General features: G+C 39.6%; 1 long non-coding RNA gene across 1 annotated transcript; it reads right to left on the bottom strand.

Moving 5' to 3' along the window:
- Positions 1-35: 35 nt before the first annotated feature.
- LOC101859935 lies at positions 36-6,308 on the bottom strand. The gene is made up of 2 exons (XR_220464.2): positions 5,692-6,308; positions 36-1,445 (listed from the first exon to the last, which is right to left on the bottom strand). It is a non-coding gene; the product is annotated as an uncharacterized LOC101859935 (long non-coding RNA).
- Between the last annotated feature and the right edge of the window lie 525 nt (positions 6,309-6,833).

The raw sequence follows: 6,833 nt of genomic DNA, 5'->3' as shown, positions 1-6,833 counted from the left end.
GTGTGTGTGTGTGTGTGTGTGTGTGTGTGTGTGTGTGTATTTTCACGTGACCATTGTCTGTCTACACAATATCACACACAGCATTTACTTTTCTGGCTTGCTCTTCCCAGAAAAGACTCAATAACCCGGATACATTCTTCAGCTACTCCAGCTGCGCGCTACGACATAACAGACATCATAATATCGGTTGTACGGCGCTCCTACGTGTGTCCGTCATGACAGTTGTAGTGATCTGATATAATAATATAGTAGTGGCTAGCACACGGAGATAAAGGACAGAGGAGGAGGAGGTGGAGGACGACGACGACGACGACAAGGAGGAGGAAGAGGAGGAGGAGGAGGGGGAAGGGGGAGGCGGAAGAATGGAGATTAAGTAATACAAACAGCCAGCATGACAACGGCCACACTTCGCAAGGAATAAATTACGACTGATTTATTTCGTCCTGCAAGGACCGCTAAACCTGTACAGTCCAGTTGAGTCCAGCCAAAATAATGTAATGCAGAGAAGGAGCATGCACCACACCAGATCGCCCAAACAACAAGCCCAGCATGAGTAGAGGAGGAAGCAAAAAGAGGACGAGAGCGGCGGGGAGAATCGTACGTTTAAAACACGACAGCAAAGAGTACGGGAGTAATGACATCCAGATGGGGTTCAGCACTATATAGGTCGCCAGTCACAGAACAATGGTGTATACATTATGTACGTGTACGTATGGCCGTGAGCCTGAAATCTCAAAGGTCGAGAATTCCTCGCCTTAACTACGTCAATGCTACTTTTAGAACAAAGGAGAAGTCCTCAAAGACAATTCTATAGTGGAGACATAAATGCATTATGAGTGTTAAAGCTATGTTACAATTAATGGCATGCAAGTAAGGGCGCATTAAGTGAGACAGATCTCTTCCTAATGAAACTTAAATGACAGTCGTATTTACCTCAAGTTCAAATACTACACTACTCCCCATCTTCAGTTGTTCACGTAGCAGTGAGCAGACAAAAACGCACACTGTGTTTCATCAATTTTAAAACACACAGCAATGATTAAAAGGAACTTGAACACAAACCGTTGATTTGTGTTTTCCCTTTGTAACAGTAGTAGACGTCATCCTTCTCTCTTGAACTTGATGCAAAAAGTATCCAATGCCAATAACCAAAGTAGAGAGAGAAAACAAACGCAAGACCTCTGATTAGAGACTCAACAAAGTCACCGTGATCTTTTGACACGAGCAAGACAGACAGCACATAAAATATGCCTCACTGGATTGGAAAAAAACTAGACACTTTTCCATTATCTCACAACATCAGGATAAATTCATTTTCGACAAGAACAGCACTAAACGTGCAACAAATCTGTTGATAAATAAAAAAGAAGTGAACTTACCACTCACGAATCCAGAATTTCATACAGAGCTGCTAGTAACTCCATTCACATTCACTATGTTTGTATCTGAGGTAAAAAAAAAAATATATAAAAAATGTTTAACAAAAAAAAAAATTATTTTTATATAAAAACTGTATAAATTTCCTCTCGTTTCTGAAGAATTTTCATGACTCATCAATTATGGTTAACCTTCCAAAATTGTCTTCATTCCATACACTTTTGGTTGTGATATAGAAAAAAAATTAGAAACAGGAAATATCACCAATTGTCAACTTGATGATCTAATAAGAAATTCAAGTGTAAATGACACAAAAGATAAAATAACAAAATTTTATTTCAAGAGATAGACCAGATATCATCAAACAGATGTACGGACAGAAGGTCATTTAGTACAGTAAAAAAGCAATATGACAGAACTATAGACGGATTAGGAGTAGAAAGAACCTCTACCAGTGTGCAGACCATCCTAAAAAAAACCTACTACTCACAGTTTTAAGAAATGATAATATAAATCTTTTGAAGAATAATATAATATTTATTGAGTGGTGATGAGTAAAGAATAAAACGATCATTTCATGAGAGAAACAACACTACTAAGGATTTCAGATTCACAAAGCTTCTTTGGCAACCCTGTATACTGTATTCTGTATGCTCAGGGTGGGACAAGATTTTTACCAATAAAATGAAAAGTTAACATAGAATGCTTTTTGGAAACAAATCAGATTTCTGAACCGAATTTGACTGTTTCAGGGCAAATTTACCATGTTATTGTAATGACAACACTGCAAAAGGCACACCTGATGACCTCTCTTTGAAGATTCAATTTTTTTAGTTTCTGTTTCAAATTTAGCTCCCTGTCCAAATGTTTTTAAAAGCAATTTGCACAGGATGTCAGTATGTATGATGTTTTCCACACTTCTCATCCACAATATTTTAGCAGCATGTGAAGAAGTCAACTCCTACTACAAGCCCGTCTTCTTCTGAGACCTGTAATTGATTCTATAAATATCTTCACCTGCTTTGTCTTCATTCTGTTAATTAATTATTTTGTCTTGATTTTGAGAGACATAATGTCAGACAGTTTCAAGTTTCAGTTTTTTTGCACAACACCTGATTCGAAGGGCCAGATTCATCTGCACTCTAAGGACAGTGTTTTGCGCCTCAAGTGACAAAGTTGAGATTATTTAGGGGGCAGGCCACTGTGATCCTGCAGGTCTGGGCCAACCAGAACTGTGCATGATATAACAAACATCCATGTAGGGTGATGGAGATATTGGATGGATAAAATATTTTTCACATTATATATGTGTGCAAGGCAAATAAAAAGGCCTACAGAGGTCCCCTGTTCTCACCAATAGCTGCAACTCTCACGATCTAATCAATAACAAATGAAATAACACAACAGACACCTCCATTGAACCCTAGACCCTTGTCCAAGATCATGTTAGCCAGTGTAAAAGACATGCAATCCTTGGCATACATTTCAAATGACAGGCATGAACTTTTTTCAAAAGTCCTTAGAGCGTATTGCAACTTAGTCTAAAAAGTATGGTGTATGACTATATCTCTCTTTCTAATGTTATGAAAGTCCCTTAAAATGGTCTACAAAGCACATTAATATGTGAGGCATAGTAGTGAAATCAGGCGCTAATCAAAAAATAAAATGAAAGATGCATTTTTCCGCAAGTTTGGCCATTTTTATTGAATTTTTGTTTTTTGCCTCAAGAAAGACCTTTTATGCCCAATATAAAAACACATTTGACTGAAAAATGTTTTAAAGGCACAAAATATTATGTATTTTTTTCAGTTTTCAATGACTCTCAATTGAAGTTTAAACTGAACTTTGCATGGCGCCTATTTTCTCGCTAATTTTAGCACTGAAAGTAGGCGACCCCACCTCTTTCAATCGCAATTATTTCGACCTCTATTCAAAATAGACGGGTATTTTTTTCATTGAAAGAAAGGCAAAGAAATTGAAAGCTTTTAGATGATGCCAATAATTTCAAATGCCCAAAAATTGACAAGTGGGGGTGTAGCCCCCCCCCCCCCCCTAACATACCACCATATCGTGACACGACCTGATCTACAAAATCGCCCGTAAAAACCACCACTTCCCACTTCACCCTTTGCCTGTTTAATCACACTGGCCACTTGAAACATTCTTCTAAAAATGACAATTCTTCCCCTCGACAGTGGGTGACGGACATGATCAACTATACAATAATTACAGAAGAACCTAAGAGCCAGTAACTTACTCTTTTATACAAAACCTCAAATCATGCCCTTTCCCAAACCAGGGGAGCCTTTATAGTTATTGCTAGGTTTAGGGTTAGGGTTAAGTTTAGGGTTAGGGGGTTTGGGTTAGGGTTAGGTTTGTTAAATGGCTTGGAGTTTTAAAAGGGTTAGGGCTTCTTTTATCGAAGTGTATTCAGACCCGGTAACCGGGAACAAAGTCAAGAGGTATTCACAGACCCGTTAGGGGAAATCTTTTGTGATTTCGGAAAGTTTCAGCACCCAGACCCGGTAGAGTGTGTGTTTGTGTGTGTGTGTGTGTGTGTGTGTGTGTGTGTGTGTGTGTGTGTGTGTGTGTGTGTGTGTGTGTGTGTGTGTGTGTGTGTGTGTGTGGTGTGTGTGTGTGTGTGTGAGAGAGAGAGAGAGAAAGAGAGAGAGTCCGGAATAGAGAACAAGGGGAAGTGAACAAATTATCACATGCCCCAGTTGACAGGAAGGAATGAGAGAAAGATAGAGTGAGAAAGTAGGTGGGGGAGAAAGAAAGACAAGAGACAAACAAAGAGAAAGAGAAGGCGAGCGATACAGAGAGAGATAGGGAGGGAGACAGAGAGAGTGTGTGTGTGTGTGTGTGTATGTGTGCGTATGTGTGTGGGTGTGTGTGAGAGAGAGAAAGAGAGAGAGAGAGAGTGAGAGAGAGAGAGAGAGAGAGAGAGAGAGAGAGAGAGAGAGAGAGAGAGAGAGAGAGAGAGAGAGAGAGAGAGAGAGAGAGAGAGGGAAGGGGGGCAGGCAGAAAAAGAGGGGAGAGAGAGACAGAGAAATATAGACAGAGTGACTGCTTGAATTGAACTTATTTAAATTAAATGACATTGTTCTTTTCTTCAAATTGTCTTAGTCTTTAGATTCCTCCAACTCCAAAACAGAGGAAACTAGATATCTAAATCTATGATTTATGTCTGTCTGTCTCCTAGGTCTAGATCTAGAAGAAAGTCTACCCGAGCCAAGAGGGAGCTGAAACTTTTCGAAATCACAAAAGCAGATTCCTCCTAGGTCTACCGGGTCTGTACTTCGTGACTTTGTTGGTAACCGGGTCTGTATGTAACACTCCACAAGTTCTTTCCGAAAAAAAAGTTCTAAGAGACAACATAACACTCATACTGCAGTGCTCCCATCCATGCCCACTAGATTAGATCTATACTATAGCCACAGCATCTGCTCCGGCACTTGCAATCATTGATCAATCAATGGTTACACTTTCTTAGATATCTCTCTGGACCAGATTAGAAGATCTCTCTAGATCTAGAATCTAGCTTTTAACTAATTTAAGTGTGTTCTTACACTCACTGGGTCATTTTGGGGAGCAAACTAAAAGTCACTACCTCTCTAGATCTAGGTCTAGTCGCTAGGCCTTTACTCCTTTACTATAGAGTAGAGGCAGAGGCAACCTAAGGAGGAGACAAATAATTTAGCGGTAAGATTGAAGAATACCGGACCAGCGGACTGACTTTGCCTTTGTCTCAACCTTAGGAATTCATAATTTTCACGTTTTTAATATCTCTCAATTGAGAATCTCGGACCGGTAGAACCCCCCCTCCCCCCTAACCACCCGCCCCACCTACCCCACATTCTCGCGCAATAATGTACGAGTGGTCCGGTATTCTTCAATCTTCCCATCAGTATACAATCACACAAAAACAATGAACTGTCACCAATGAACTGTCACCAACGATCTGCGGTGGTGGATGCCTTCGTTTGAACAAGATAGATCTAGAGATCTAATCAATACACCGACAACACAACACAGAAATCCAAATCGAGACAGCTCTAAAACCCGACTTTTATCGGTTTTATTGATAGGCCTAGTGATGAATGAAATTACGGGCAATTATTTAGAAGTCTAAAATCTACGCCAGTGCCAGTCAGCTAGATCTAGCAGTAGTGTGCAAGTGACTTCACCTGCCTCAACAGTGAAGTACAATCACAATGAGTTCAATGAGAATGATAGACAGTAGGCCTCTCTTCAGTCTTCAAGCAATTTTTAATCAATTCAAAGAAACAGTAGATAATAAGACTACAGGCCTACCTTAGACGTCCAGAATCAACTGCAAATAGAAACAAGACTTCAATTCTTTAAAATTTACTCAAGAAAACAACAGGTCTGGCATCACGAGTAACCAAGGCAGAGTAATCCTCGACTTGTTAGCTTCTCCCGTCGCCATCGGGAAGTTCCAGATTTTGTCATTCGTCCTACAAAGACCGCTAAAACTGTAAAGTCCAGCCAAAATAATGTAGACCTTATGCTCGCCTTTTGCTTAGCCTGGCCTAATGCGCTGTGCAACAACAACCAAAAAGAAATTTGGGAGAGGGTGGGGGCAGTTTAATAAGCATATTGGTTTCTTTTAGTATTTACATCGTCTCCTTCACCAACACTCTTAACAACCAGTTTAAAAGATGTTCATCTGACTTCTAGATCAAGATGCGATGCCACAAGCTTCGCTGTCAAGAAAACAACTAGATTCACAGACTTAGGCTACATTCAGTAGAATACTCGCAGAACATAATGATCCCTATACACTATTTTAAAACTCTCTTCGAATATTGATTTGATGATCGGTGGAAGAGCACGGAAGACGGTATTACAAGGAACTATAAGGCTTATATTATGCTAATCTGGGTTTAACTGAGTTTTCCCTTACGTTTCTTGAATTTTTTTTTACTTCCTCTTTGCTTTCGTGTTGGTTGGCCCTTCGTCACATGTCTCATTCACCATTGTAAAGAGATTAATCTACACTGAAACTGTATGACAATTACTAAAAGCAGAAGAGTGAGCAATAGAACCCAGGGTCAAGTAAGCTAATGTAAGCGGGTGGTAAAAAAAATATATAGATCTAGACACAAAAAAGCCCCGAGAAAAAAAAAGGGGGGGGGGGAGCATAAATCGTCGCCCGACGTAGGCCCAGGAGATTAAAAGTAGGTAGGATTAGTTCCAAGCTCCTTGAGTAGGCCTACAACAACACGGCCTGCATCCAACAAAAACAAAATTTACAGAAGGTAAAAAACTTCGTCAATTTATCAATAACAATGTTTGATAAAGATTAAAGTCTAAAAGTTGCACTGGCGATGTTTATTGAGCTACATGTCTAAAAGTTTGACTCAAAATCCTAAAAGTTACTTTTAGCTGTTTATTTTTTTTAGATAAAAAAGCACAACAAAAAGTGTATTGTA

The sequence above is a fragment of the Aplysia californica genome, unplaced genomic scaffold (genome assembly GCF_000002075.1).
Source record: "Aplysia californica isolate F4 #8 unplaced genomic scaffold, AplCal3.0 scaffold00182, whole genome shotgun sequence".
NCBI lineage: Eukaryota > Metazoa > Mollusca > Gastropoda > Aplysiida > Aplysiidae > Aplysia > Aplysia californica.
Note: the sequence above shows the minus strand (reverse complement) of the source record. Positions and strands in the feature narration are given on the sequence as shown.